At 35.8% G+C, this 15913-nt stretch overlaps 1 pseudogene; it reads left to right on the top strand.

The window, feature by feature from the left end:
- Window positions 1–14671: 14671 nt before the first annotated feature.
- Window positions 14672–15583, top strand: LOC123252987 (annotated as a pseudogene).
- The last annotated feature ends 330 nt before the right edge of the window (window positions 15584–15913 follow it).

The following is a 15913-nucleotide window of genomic DNA, read 5'->3' as shown; positions in this document are numbered from 1 at the left end:
TTTTATGGAGAACTCCTTGGATAGAGGTCTCATATCTAAAATATATAGAGCACTATGACAAACAGAGAAGACCATGAGCCTTTTCCCAATTAATAAAGAGTCAAAAGGTATGAATAAAGTTTTTGGATAAAAAAATCAAAGCTATATATAACTATGAAGGAGCTCTAAATCAGTACTGATTAGAGAAATATGAATTTAAACAACTCTGAGACATTATCTCAAACCAATCAGATTGGTTAAAATGATAAAATGGCAAAAATGACAAATGTTGGAGGGGATGTGGAAAAATCGGAACACTAATACATTGTTTATGGAACAGTGAATTGATCCAAATGTTTTGGAGAACAATCTTGAATTACTTTAAATTGGTTTAAGACTGTGTATATCTTTTGAATCATTGCTACCATAATTAAGCTTATTTCCTAAGGTGATCAAGGTAAAAAGGGGGGAAAAAACCCCTCTATGTTCTAAAACATTTATAGCAGCCCTCTTCAGGGTAGCAAAGAACTGGAAATTGAAGAGATGTCTATCAAATGAGGAATGACTGAAAAAGTTATGGTATATGATTGTAAAGGAATACTATCAAGCTATTAGAAATGACAAGACAATCACCAAAAACCTGGAAAGACATATAAAGTAATGTAAAGTGAAGTGAGCAGAACCAGAAGAACATTGTACACAGTAACAACAATAATATATGATGATCAATTGTGAATAATTTAAGAATTATTAACAGGGTAAGGATCTAGTAGACTCATGATGAAAAAGGATATTCCTCACCATAGAAAGGACAGAGTCCAAATGCAGAACAAAACCCACCATTCTTCACTTCATTTCCTCCAAAAGTTTTTCTCTGTTGTAAACAATATGAGTCTTGTTTTACATGACTCTGAAATTTGTATTATATAATAATATATGTACAACCTATATCTATTATCTGTCTTCTTGGAGAGGGGAGAAAAGTGAGGAGTGGGGGAAAAACAAGACATGGATTTTTTGGACAAAACTAATGTGAGAATTTCTCTTGGATAAACATATGTTTATAATTTATTACATATTTACAATAAATAATATGTATTATATAATATAATTTTGTTACATATCATGTTTTACATATGTATATATTATAACTAAAAAAAAAGTATAAAGAATAAGCTGAAGCTCAACAAAAGGGTATGAGACGTTATATCCTACCCCTTTCTTTGCAGAAGTGTGTACGAATGGTGGTGAGACATTACATAAAGCCTAATTTTTTAATGGGTTGATCAATTTTGTTGATTGTTTCTCTTTTAAAATTATTATAAGAAATAGCTCTTTGGGAAGGAGGGTGGGGAGAAGAATATGGGAGAATTTAAGCAATTTAAAAGCAAAAGGTAGCAATAGGAATTTATTAATACAGAATGAAAAAAGTAAATATTTCTGGCAGGTAAATATCATTTAATACAAATTCTTGAGTTTCCTATTTTTTCAATTAAAATGGAGATTTAAAATATTACTATTTCAGGAAGTCTCTCTCTTCCTTGTGATGATGAATGTTAGAAAATGTTATTACCAAAGAATGTACAGGGATAGTACTGAAATCTAAGTTGTGAAATCCAGTTGAGGTCTTAAATAACTTTCCCATATAAAAATGTAATCTTAAAATAATGCATTGATGGGTTATGTTTCTCAGGCATGAAAATAAGCCCTGGAAATAATGGCTTTGGGTTACAGAGAAATCAGCCTGGGGAAGGAAGAAGGCAGCAGACCTAATGAGAATAAGGCAAAGAGCCAAATGAAAAACTTAATACACTCTTCACCTTGTTTTTATTCACCTTGGGGGTGACTTCTGTGGAATTTGTGTTACTCAGGGAATTCCAAATGCATTTGTTTTAAATGGATGCCTTAGCTTATTGATAGAACACACAAGGAAGTTAGGGAGGCAACAAAAAGGTAAAAACAAAAAAATCCAAATCCAACTTTGAGAGCCAAATGGCTTTGATTGCCTCTTAGTTGGTTGTTTTTTAAAAATATATATTAGGAGGATTTATATCTATGTCTTAATTTTTTTGGAAACTTACACAACTTTCTTTCTCAACCTTTTAGGAATGTGATAATTGGATTTCACCACATGTAATGCTCTACCTCTTTGCTGCACAATACCTACTCTTTATATTACCCATTACACTCACTGTATTTGAATTTCATTCATTCTAACATGTTTGACTTCGTAAGTTTTGGTTTTTAGATATATTGAGTATGCTGATTTATAAGAGAATGAAGATAAGTTATATTAAATTACTATGGATAAAAGGACATGGACATCCTATACAGGGGCATACAAGGTCCTTTGCAGGTTGATTCCAACCAACCTTGAATGAAAAAGGTACTATAGGGACATTTTGTTGTTGTGTTTCGGTTGTGTTCCACTCTTTGTGACCCAATATGTGGGTTGGCTTTTTTTTTTTTTTTGCAAAAATACTGGAATGGTTTATCATTTCCTTCTCCAGTACATTTTATAGATGGGGAAACTGAGACTAACAGGGTTAAGTGAATTGCCCAGTGTCACACAACTAGTGTCAGTGGCAAGATTTGAATTTAGAAAGAGGATTCTTCCTGATGCCAGGCCCCTCACTCTGTCCACTGCTTGACTTAGCTCTACACTCTAGGTGTACAGGTGAATATCAAAGTGAAATTGCCCTGAGAGGACTTAAATTCTAACACTGAGAGAAAAAATGCATAACTTGATGCTTTGCATTTTCCCAACTTCTACTCACCTTGTTGTTGGATTCCCAGAGGTAGATTCTCCATATCTCTGCCTCAGGATTTTAGGGTATCCTTGAGAGTTTAGAGGTGATTCTCTCTAATGCTAATGACTCAACTCCCCATTCTGATATATTCTCCCTTTTGTAAATCACCAGAATTAGTACTACATTTTCAATTAAACACAAATCACTTAGTTTGTTTTTTTTTTAGGTGAAAAGCATTAAGTGACTTGCCCAGGGTCACATAGCTAATAAATATCTGAGGCTGTAGTTGAACTCAGAGAGAAGAGTCTTCCTGACACCAGTGCTTTGACTCTAGCCACTGAGCCACCTAGCTATTCTGAATCAATTAGCTTTTTCACAGAAACATATTTGTGAGAAGATATACAAACAACATACGTTCTAATCATTTTGCCCAAGAGCTGGGGACACATTCTCCCCTTTACCACCTTGTATCCTGGGAAGAATAGACTAAAAATAAAGCAGTTTTTATATAGCACTTACACTACTGAAGCCACTTTACAATTTAGCAAATCCAATGGAAGAGTTCCTCTTGACTGTTACTTTTGGTGGCTAGGGAAGGAGCTTGGGTTTAGGTAGTCACAGGGATTAAGATTGTAGCCACTGGAAGAGTTGATAATCATACCTTACATCAGCATACCATACATTAGCAAAAGTACTATTGATTTGATTACTTTTTTCAGGGCAAGAAGTATGGGAGTAGGGTAGGTAGAAGGCCAGTAGTCCTTGCTTTCCTGGCAGATGGATGGAAGAATTAGAAAGTCCATTCTAGAATCAGGCAGATAGAATGCTTTCCTTTCCAATGTTATTGTTCAGTATTCCTCTTCTTGAATCCTCTACCCTAGTCAAACTGATCTAATTGTAACTCAAACATGGTTCACAGTCTCAACTCTTTGCTACATTTCATGCTATTTGTATTACTTGGAATGAATGAACTTCACTTTTGCTACATCATCTGAATTCTAACCTATGTTTTTGTCTATATCCCTCAATAATCACAAGACAAAAGAGATCTAAAATGGGATGCTACTTTGGAAGTCATGTAATCTAACTCCTTCATTTTACCAATGAGGAAATTAAGGCCAGAGAAGCTAAGGGACTTAATCAAGGCAACACAGATAGTAAGTTAATGTTTCTGAGCCTCAGTTTCCTTCTCTATAAAATGAGAGGCAAGGATGAGATTACCTCTGATGTTGATTGACTTATCAGAAGCTAATTCCCCCTTTTCCTACTTCCTGCCATGTGTTACTGGGATATGGCATCCATGCAATCTCATAATCAATTTCCATTGGCTTTTATGTTTGAGAGAGGGATAGGAATAGGGATAATAGGTCTCCATTACTTCATTGCTAAAGAGAACTCTTAAACAAGAACAGTACTTCTTACCATGTGAATCAGAACTTCTAAAATTTATTGTCTTAGAATAGCAGTTCTTAATCTGGGATCCATGAAATCTATGAATATTTCACTATAATCAATAATATATTTGTATATAATTATTTTCTTTTCTAACCCTATATATTTTACATGCTTAAAAACATTCTGAGAAGGGGTCCATAGTTCAACTAGACTGCCAAAGGGGTTCATGAAAATAAAGACTTTAAGAACTCTCCTCTTACAGGTTGAATGAAGGGCTCTATGCCTTAGAGGTGGGACCCATATTCAGGTTTTTCTGACTCTGAGCTCCCATTTCTATTTACTATAACATTATTAATAGAATATAGTTTTATTATATGATACTATTTTTAAACAATTAATAATCACTTCTGATAGTTTTCAGGAACCTCCCTTCCCCTGCAAAACCTTAACACTATCTTCTTGGTCTATTAAAAGTTTTGGGAGTCAATTTATATTGGTTCATGGAAAAAGAGAGGACAAAAGTATTTGAAGGGAAAACTGACCTTGAAAAGATTTCTTTGGCCTTTGTGGTTTCCTCTGTGGGACAAATTGCTCTTGGTAGGAAATGGTTTCTTTGCAATGTATGCTATGAAATGACTCTGAATAGAGGCAGCTGTATTTATTCCAAAGAGCCTAAAAAAGAAGTGTGTTGTTGCTTTGGCTATTTTTCCTTTGTGTTTCTTTTTATTCCTCATTATGCAGATTCATAATCTCCTTGGTATTTCCAAAATATTTAGTAACATTCAGTTTTCAAATTTATCAGATATAATCTTGTTAAGGATTCTATAAAAAAGTTCATAAAGATTATCTAAGATTACTGAAGTAGTTATGCAGTCCTCTAATATGCATAGGTTTCTTTATTTTTCTACTTTTAAAAGCTGTTATTCCATCACTGTAGACCTCTCCAATTTATATCATTTTCCTCCCTCATAAAAAGACACATGACTTAGTAGGATATCTTTCTTTACAAGGTACCAAAATGTTTATTACGTGGTGGTCAAATTTCTTGTGATGAACTAGTATGAATTTTGATTGGTGAGGATTGTTCTCAGACAGCATTCATACTAGGCCCACTTTTGAATCCATAATTGAAGTTTTCTCACCTTAAAAGAACCTAATCTTTACTTTTGTGCTCCCCTGAAAAACTTTTTAGTCTTTGAGGATTCATGATTTCATCTTCATCAATTGTAGAGTCACCCTTTTCATTTTTGGTGCTACTGATTTTATTTTCTGCTTTCTATTTTGTCATATTAACCAATGGTTTATTTTGTGGGTTTTTTCCCCATTAAAAACAACTCCTAATTTTCTTCATTAATTCAATGATTTTCCTTCATTTAATTTTAGTAATCTCACATTTAAGTTTTAGGATTTCAAATTTGGCATTTAATTGGGAATTTTTAATTTATTCTTTTTCTTTTTTTAAATTGCATCCCTAATTCCTTGATCTGTTCTTTATTTTATTGACATAAGCATTTAAAGATATAAATTTTCCTTTAATTACTGCTTTTGCAATATCCCATAGGTGTGTGTCAATGATGCTTTCTTTAGCATGTGGCTGGGGAGGAATGAGGGAGATCCCTGGAAACTTTAAGTAACAAATGAGTGATTACATTTAAAAAAAAAAAAAAAAAGGATTCATGGTTTTCTTCTATGCCAGCATTAGGCAACAGAATAAAGCTTCAGAGAAAGATATGTAAGTTATATTCATTCATTTGTTCACTTTCCAACAAATATTTATTCAGTTTAGTTGAACTAATTAATATCTATTATGTGGAAAGCCTTGTGTTAGATTCTGAATATATAAAATATGAAATCCAGACCAGTTCTTCCTTATTATTGCTCACATAGAGAAGGGAAGGAGATGCAGCCTACATGTAAGTAACATACAAGACATATCTAAGGGCAAAAGAAAACTAAAAAAATGAGATAATTTTACATCATTTTCCACCACTGGTAGGAATTAGAGGAAGCTTAATAAGGAATGGTGATGGAAGAGGTAAACCCTGATTTGGGGTTTGAAGAAAGAATATTTTCAATGTTTTGATGAAAAAGGAAATGGGCATTTTTATTCCCTTACTATGTTCCTGACACCGTGTTAAGTGCTGTTTTTATAATTATTATCTTAGTTGTTTCTTACTAGAATTTGGGTAGGTGTACAGTTGAGGAAACTAAGGAAGACGGTCCATTGGGCATTTCAGACATGGAGAATAAGTTATGTAGATTATATAAGTTAAGTAGAAAAGGAGCAGATGTGAGGAGTGAGCTATATGTCTGGCTTTAGCTGGACTATGGCTACCCCAGACCTTTGCTGCTGGAGGGGCGTCATTGGGTTTTCCAGAGCTTTGCTCTATAGTGGCCCCTGGCTCTCCTCATGCTGTCCTCATGATGGAGGCAGGATAAAGCAGGGCATGATGTAGGGATTAATAATAACTCAGTTTGGCTTATGTAGAGAGTATATGAAGAATAGTGTGAAAAAGGGTGTTTGGGGATTTACTATATTACATCATGGTGATTAAAAAGAAATTTAAGACAGGGTCCCTAAGGACATAATTCAGCAATTACAAGTAACTAGTCAAAGTTGAGACAGTTTCAAGGATCTAGACCCAGAAGAGACCCCAGTGACCATTTGATTCGGTTCCCTCATTTTATAAATGAAGTAAGTGTAGTTTAAAAAGACCAAGTGACTTCCAAAGGTCCCCTGTCAGAGATGGCATTTGAACCCAGATCTCTTGACTCTGGAGCCAGTACTTTCCCCTACTCTGTTATTTTTGGTCAGAGTAGAGGGGAAAAAAAACAACTTTCATTCCATCTGGGATACATTAGTTCAGGTCTCATTTTGGTAGTGTCAAGTGTCTTTTTTTTAAATACAAAAAAAGAATTGTATTGAAATTTAGAACAAAAAAATAACATATCTATTTGAAAACAAACCACATTTACAAAATACTAATCAGGATGAAATAAATTATTTAGCAAACAAAACAAAGAAAAATCATTGCCAAAGTGGTGGGAAGAGGCAGGTCCTATATTTGCCTCTGTAAAGAAAGGCTTTTTCTTTATTTCTAATCATCTCAGGAGTCACCATGCTGCTAACACAAGTCTGGATACCACCACATTCTCCACACATTGACTGGAGGATTAGAGAAGAAGTACCAGACTTCTCCCAAAGCTCTCCTTGAAAGAGGGCAGTAACTAGATCTTTAATCCACTATGCTTTGCATAAGCAGCCTAGTTTCACTTCCATGGAACAAGATTCCTCTGCACTGGCTGCTGCCCCTCCACTCATTTTCCATCTTCCTTTTATGCATTATTCCTTAATGTCCTTTTATGTCTTTCCCTATTAGGGTCTTTGTAATCAAGAACAGTCTTTCTTTTTCTCATTAGTATTTCCAGGACTTGGAATACATATTACCTGACACATAGTAAGTGTTTAACAAATGTTTATTGAATTAAATTAAGAATTTTGGGCATAGAGGATGAAGAGAAGGGCAGACAGTAGTTGATGTAACTATTGGGTGTGTTTTCAGTGTGGTCTGTCAGGTGAGTGGTTGAGTCCACCATGATTTGGTGGTTGAGTCCATCATGATTCAGGGTTTTCTGTGGGGCATTGTAGTGAGCTTGGGGTAAGGCTTTTGTCCATGTTGCGAACTCTTCTACCCAACCCCTCCCCTCATAATGTTGAGAAGTTACATTTTCTCCTACTGCACAGTGAATGGTGATACCTAGAACATCAGATTTTGTCTAGTATATTATGTCCAATTAATGGGTAGTTGGGTTCACCTCTGGGGCTTCTGTTTTAGGTAACAGGTGGAACTGTGAAATTTCACATATAGAATTTCTTAAAAGAAAACTTTTATTGATATATTTAGTTTTTACATCATATTAATTTCCTAACATATCTTTCCCCTTAGCTCTCCTACCCAGACCCATATGTTACAAGAAAAAACAAAAAGAAAGGTTAAAAAGCAGTTAAAATCTATATTTAACATATAAATGAAGCCCCATCCCATCTGTTATTCAATATTTGATGTAGTTTCCTGCCTTTGATTTTTCTTATTTTTTTTCCCTAGGAGTCAGATTTCATCATCATCATTCCATACCAGTTAGAAAATTGGTATTTTCCTTTGTATCATTTTAATAATTCTTTATATTGTTTTCCTGGTTCTACTTATTTTGCTTCACATCTCTTTATCTGCTTTCCTGTGCTTCTTTGTAGCCTTTATATTGTTTCTTATAGCACAGTAATATTCCATTACCTTATCATTTTTTTGTCCCTTACTTCTGATTTTTATCAATTCTAAGACAGACGAGTAGCAAGTGTTTGAGGCCAGATTTCAGCCTCTAGGTACTATTACTTCAGGCCTGGTGCTCTATGCACTATTACCTAGCTTCCTTGACATGACTCCTCTTTCTCAAGGAGTTCCAGCTTATTCCTCTTGTCTCCAGGATCAAATGTAAAACCCACTAACATTTGAAGCTCTTCATAATCTGGCACCTTCTTGTCTTTTCAGTTTTCTGAGGCTTTAATTCTTTCCATACTTTACAGCTCATTTCTACTGATGTGCTTGTAGTTCCTCAAAAAAACAATCATCTTCCATCTCCATGCCTTTGTTTTGATTGTCCCTCTACCTCTTAGTTTCCTGGATTCCTTCAAGATTCAACTTAAAGATAGCTTTCTGTAAAGAGGCTTTATCTAGTACATTTAATGGCTAATTTCTTCTCCTTTCACTTTACCTTCTTCTCTCTGTTCTTTGTTTATTTATTTTTATTTGAGTCTGACTCTTTGTGACTCCATTCGAGGTTTTTTTTTGGCAAAGATACTGGAGTTGTTTGCCATTTCCTTCTCCAGCTCATCTGACAGATGAAGAACATCTGAGGCCAGATTTGTACTCAGGAAGATGAGTCTTTCTGACTTCCAGGCCTTGCTCCCTCTCCACTGTATACCTAGCTATTTTTAAGTTATGTCTCCACTAATTTATCATCAGATGCTTGAGGACAAGGACTATTTATTTTTGTATTTGTTTGAATCTCTCGCTCTTACTAGAGTATATGATATGTAGGAAGCACTTAATTTTTATTCATTCAGTTATATACATATATATACACATATATATTTAAATTTAAATTTTATTTTATTTCTAGTTATGAATTTTCTACCTACCTCATCCCTCTCCATATTCATCAGTAAAGCAAGTAAAAAGTTATAAATATGTTAAGCAAAACAAACTTCTACATTAGCCATGTAAAGGAAAAACAAACAAACCTATCTATATTCTTGAGTCACATCTCTGTCTGGAAGTAGACATGTTTCATTACAAGTCCTCTGGATCTGTGGGTTTGTCTTATTTTATTTATCAGTTACTAAGACTTTTCAAATTGTCATTATAATATTGTTGCTAGTGTGTAAGTGATTTTCTTGGTCCTGCTCACTTAATTTTGTATTATTTCATACAAATCTTCCCAAGTTTTTCTAAAGCCATCCCCTTCACTATTTATAGTACAACAGCAGTCTATCACATACATATATCATGGTTGTTCAACTCTTTTGGGATTATTTAATACCCCTTCAGTTCAAATTCTTTGCCCAGACAAGAAGAGCTATCATTAAAAAAAATGCATGTTTCATTTCCCTCTTTCTTTGATATTCTTTGAGCATATGCCTCATAGCAATATTGTTGGGTCAAAGGGTATGTAAGGTTTAATAGCTTTTCAGGCAGAGTTCCAAAATGCTTTCCAGAAAGGTTGAATGAATTAATGGCTCTGTCCAAAGTATATTGGAAGAACTTTCATAGAAATTACTTAGTAAAACATATTTTGTTTGGCCACTCCCCAATCACTGGCTATAATGAATACATTTTAGATCTTAGCTGCTACCAAAAGTAATTTTATAAATAGTTCGATGAATGGGAGGTAGGAGCTATGATTGCATTGGTATAGGAGGCTTTCTGATAAGAGAAATTCTGTAACCAATGGAGATCAGTGTCTCTCAACAACATGTAGTCTGAGTCCATTTCACTATCCATTATTCAATACATCCTCTCAGAGAATACTCATCTCTAAGAAATCACTTGGCCTTCTTGGAGTGTATTCCTAGCATTAATTCTCTTGGTCATAAGTAATAGATTTAGATCTGGAAGAAGGATTGGAGTTTATTAAGTTCAACTTACCCATTTTATATAGGAGGAAAATATGGTCCAGAGAAAGTATGTAATTTGCCCAGTCAACCAATTAGTTACTAACAGAGGTAACTTTCAATCTCAGTTTTTTTGAAATTGAAGTCCGAATCTCTATACACTATGACAGAGATTTCTAAAGTATGGGCTGGCATCTGAGCAGAGGATATATGAATATAACTGAAGGGGTATGTGATTAATCAATTGGAGTCTGAGAAGAAGAGTTATGTATTACTATCACTGAGCTCACCAATCAGCCAATGTCTCCAAAACCTGTTCTTAACCCCCGACACTGGTTTATTTTGCTGTTTACCTTATCTGTGCAAGTTGATCTCCCTTCTTGAGGACATTTATAAGCTAGACTATATGCATCAGTTCTTAGGTGACAATTGGGCAATTTTTCCTCTACTCCTTGCCCTCCCAGAGGGCAGCAAGTGCCCTTCAAGGTTAAATTCTGGGACTGGAGGCAATGATTGGTGAGTAAGAGCCCTACCCTCTTTCCTTTACATTTTTGATCAGGTATGAATGAATTGTGTTCTGGAGAGAAAAACAAACAAACAAACTTGGTATAGTGCTTAGCACATAGTCGACATTTAATAAATGTTTGTTGTTAACTCGAAGACTATGAATTCCTTAGCATAATGTTTTTTAAAAAGTGAAGTAAATGCTAAATTATATAGGTTATTGAAAATGAAGACTTTTTTTCCCTTTCCATCCAAGTTCACACTTGTCTTGACATCTATTCATGGACTCAAGGTTAAAAACCTCTATTTTTGAGGGATATTATTTGGCATATGGGTCCAGAACTAAGATTCTTGATAATTCTTAGCATTCTGCAAATGCAGTTGATCTCCGAGAATCTTTTCAGCACAAATATTCTAAAAATTTCTTTCTGAATATCAGGCTTGTTCTTATATTTCCAGGGCTGCTCTGAAGTCTCTTCCTTTTCTTCTAGCACTGATGTTTCTCCTCAGCCAAGTGTTTTTTAATTACCTGTTCTTAAGAAGCTGAACTTGGGCAAGTTATCACTAAACTGTGAAAGGGAATTCTTTATTCTCTTTGTCTATTTTGAGTTAATACATACTTAATCCCTATTTAACCCCTACTTACCCCTACTTAATACTTTGTTATCATGTAAGAGAATTTATAAGTCACTTATTTGGAGGACTATACATTTTTAATCCGATCAATCAGAAACTTGTGAATCCTTTGATAAGAGTTGACACCTTCAGAGGATGAGGTGTGGAACCCACAAACAGTGTTCTCCTGGGAAGTGGTAGGCAATTTGAAAGCTGTGATTGACCCCTCTGAAGAGAGGAAGGATAGGAGGTGATTTTAAAAGGTCCTGAAAGTCTTTTGGCTGGGAGTAGTCTTGGCTTGAATCTTCAGCTTGGAGGATCCTGGACTGGGACGGAGGCTTGGAGCTATGACTTGGACCTTGGCTTCAATCTTTGATCTTGGCTCTTGGACTGCTTCTTGGGGGACTGCTTCTGGATCTTCTACTTTGGACGTTGGTGTTGGAGGACTTAGCTTTGGGACTTGGCCTTTGGTCTTCTCCTTTGGAGTTCCTCTTGGATGGGTGATAGCTGGCCTTCCTTTCCTGGCTTCTGGAGAGATTGGTGCCAGAGATTCCTCCTTTGGCTTTGGAAGTGACTTTGTTGGTAGAACTCTAACTGAAGACACCATTGGACATGGGGAAGCCCCTGTGGGGCTAAGCCTCACTTCACCAGAGAAGGGCTAGTAGGCTTCTCAAAACCCATCTCTTTAGCTACCTTTTTCCATTTTCACTCTTTCTACCTCTTTGTAAATAAAGCTACTAAAAGTCACTTTTGACTTAAGTTATAATATCTTTAAATCAGCAACCACCATATTACCATAAAATTCTCATGTTTAACATAAAACCTAAATTTATATTCTTACAAAACAGGACCATATGATAGCTCTGGAAGCATATGAAATATCTAGACCCAGGGCAATTATCCACGTTGAAACTGAAACTATTTTATTTTCATATCTTTAATGTCTATAACATATACACAGTAGGCTTTTGATATATATTTGTTGTATTACACTGAATAAAGCAGAATTTTAAAGGAAGGAGACTATACAGACACAACTTTAATAAAATGGATTATAGGTAGATATATCAGCTGCACTACTAGGAGATGTTTTGGAGAGCCAAGGAACATCCTTGGCTTTCTTGATGTACATGATGGGGGTGACTGCCATAGGGACAGATGTGCTAGAATTAAATAAGTAAAACTTTAGTTATTTTGGCCTATTTTTCTTTGTAGGTCATCTTTCATCTTCTTTGCCTCATTTTCAAGCTGGACAATTCTGACTTTTAGGACACTATCTTCTTGTTTTAGTTCATGTGCTTCTGTTTCCAGATGACTTATTGTGCTTAATTTCTTTTTCCAATTGTTTTCAGCCTCTCTTAATTGTTTTTTTGAATTGTGTTTTGAGTTCTTCCAAAGCCTGTGTCTAATTCGCTGATGTTCCTGAGTTTTTTCTTGGTATTCCTTGGTCCCCCTCTGTTCTATTTGTTCTTTGTTCATTACCTGGATAGAAACTGTTGATAGTAATTTCTTTTTTCTTTTTCTGTTCTTTACTCACATTTTTTCCTCTCCCCTCCCTATTGACTGTATTTTTGCTCCTCTGTTTGTTTGCTAGATCTGTGGGCTTGGGCTATTCTATCCCAAAGGGGCTTCTTCTCTGCTTTGCTGATTAACTAGATTAGACTGATGGACTATTAGTGAGTCCTTAGACCAGATCTTCCCCAGCTGCCAGAAGAAATTGAAGTTGTAGGTGTAGGTGTGGAGGCTGAAGGTAGTTACCCTCACCTTCCTCTCTGTCAGCCACATCCCTGCCACTGCCTTGTCAGAGCCCTGAGCTTCCAGCAGCAGTACCAAGGTATTCTGTCATGGTTGCAGCCTCAACCTGGGATGCCAGGCAGCTGGATTCTTGGGGGTGCAGGGGCAGGTCTCAGCACAGTAGATGGGGAGGATATTGGAGATTGAATTTCCCTGCCTTCTGGAGGCCTTTTATCTGCATTATTTTTAGATGGGATTAAGCCAGGCAGAGCTGATCTACAGATCTGGATGTTCCCTGAGGCTAAGACCTCCAGAGGCAGAGATTCATGATGGAGAGTGGTGGCAGAAGGCTGCAACCCTGCAACCAGGCTGCTCTCATCTCTGCCCCTGTCCTTCAGCTACCTCCCTTCTGGTTGTGGTCAGAGTCATGAGCCTTGTGTAGCTCTACTAGCAAGGCACTCCCTCCCTGCTGAAGCCCTCACCCCAAGATCCCAGCATAGACCTAGGGGAGAAGTCCTGGGACCTTCATTCTTTCTTTTCCTTAAACCTGGAGCATTCTCTGTGTACTTTTTAAGTTGAATTGAACAGGAGTGTTGCCTGGCTCTTTTCTGCTACCTTGTAATATAAGAGTTATTTCATTTTACAAATGAAGAAATTAAGTCTGAAAGATGTTAAGTGATTTACTCAGAGTTATATAGTGTAAAGTTGGAAGATCTTGAACCCCTGAAACTACATTACCCAAACTTCCTTTCTGTACTTACCCACAATTCCCTTTTCCTTGCATATATGTGAGGGGTGGTGCAATCTGTATTTAACTTAAGTTGTCTCCCCCTCTTGCTCTCTCCTGCATATGGATGGTGTGGTGAGGAGTGCTGGTGGGGCAAGCCTCTTTGGGGTGAGTGGGAAAGGTTCCTGGAGTTTCTCTAGCTCTCTAATTTAATATTAATAAATCCTTCTAAATATCATACATTGGAGGCATTGAATATTAATTTTAAAATCTACAATAGCTAGTAAATGTCTGAGGCAGGATTCAGTTATTTTTTGATTCCAAGTTCAGTGCTCCTTCCCACTGTGCCACCTAATTGTCATTTAAACTTTAGTTCGTCTTTATTCTATTTACATGAAATCTTCCAGAGCACATTTAATCAACAATGCAAGAATATTTAACATATTTGTACACTACATCTTAAAAGAAGGACATTTAGTATGTCATATCCTTCAGCTCCAAAAAAAACAAAAAAAGAACATAGTGTCCTCGATTACTTCCTCATTTCATGGGAAGCCTTGAAAACAAGTGTCTTTCTTGGATCCAATTAAAGGGGAACTCCATGGATGTTAGAGGCATCAGACTTTCTCAGCTGTACAAAATGTTTCAAAGGTTCAACTTTCCAACAAGATGAAAATACAGTTTTCACCAACAATATATCAGTAACATCACATTTCTTTCTTTCTTTTTTTTTTTAACAAAGTGTGAATTGATCAGGAACAGATGCTATGGGTTTTAGAAGATAAATCCTAAAATTGCATGGATGTAATGCCCTTTATTAACAAAGCTGTCTGTAAATGTCTTTATGAAAGTGATGAGGATGTGTGGGATAAAAACTGATTACAAGTACCCCATGCCAATCAATGTGAGATACTATGCCCCACTCACTCGAATAAAATCAGAGTCAGGAGGTAGGAGTAAAAAGAGAGAGTTGTTTATTTCCCTTCATGAAAGAAAGCACTCCAATGATGAGCTAAGAAGTGCTGACTGACTAGGCAGCAAGCAGTCAATATATACATAAAGCTCCTCCCTGCACCCCTATAAGGCTCCCTGCACCAGGCTTTGACCTACAAATCAAAACACTTGTGTGGAAGCACAGCCCAACTCAGGTGAGGCAAGGGAAGCAACAGAGCTATTCATTGCCCCTTCTGTCTTTCATTAGGCTCCCTCCCAAACCTATCCTGGAGTCCTCAACCAACAAATTGGTAACAAACTGGCTTTTATCAGCTAAATGCTCATTTTGAGAATAGAACACTTAATTCTGTCCCAGGCAAGTGTAAATTGATAATTATTTAAGCAAAGATCCTTCCTTATTATAATCTGAGTGTGTCAAACAGTTGTTAATGACTGAGACTTTCAATCAACCTGTTGAACTATATTCTATGAAAGTTCAAAGACCAGATAATGGTCCTTTTCATAACATTGTATATAAAAATCTTTATCAATCTACTCTAATCTCTGTATTTTAAAGTAAGAAGGGTACCAATTCAATCTCTAGAACTAACACAAGACATTATGAACAAAGACGGCATTGTCCAACTTCAATGTATCAAATTCCAAAATGTTAACAGTGTAAGTGTAACTTTATTTGTTCAGTCCAATCAAAATGAAGAAGAAAAAAGAGTTTCCTTTTTTACAGTTCAAGAAACAAATATGAATGACTTTAAATAAATAGTTGAAAAGAAAAAAGAAAGCAATTAACATGCAGGAGATATTATTCTTGAACAATTGCTTGCCCCTAGCCAAAGGCTGTCAATATTTCCTTTAATGCTATTACCAGTAAACCATTGTTTTTGTTTTTAAAAAGATGATATAGAATCAATCTGGTCATTCTAATTCCTTCCTTTGATTGATGCGAGATAGGTGTCTCTAATCAATCACTTACCTATAATCTAATTCTTTAAGAGTTTTTTGGAATTACATATCACCAAATTCACCAAGAAAAATCAGCAAGAAAAAACCAGAGAAGTACAATAATGGTCATCAATATTAACTAATACC

This window comes from Gracilinanus agilis, chromosome 6 (genome assembly GCF_016433145.1).
Source record: "Gracilinanus agilis isolate LMUSP501 chromosome 6, AgileGrace, whole genome shotgun sequence".
Lineage (NCBI taxonomy): Eukaryota > Metazoa > Chordata > Mammalia > Didelphimorphia > Didelphidae > Gracilinanus > Gracilinanus agilis.
Note: the sequence above shows the minus strand (reverse complement) of the source record. Positions and strands in the feature narration are given on the sequence as shown.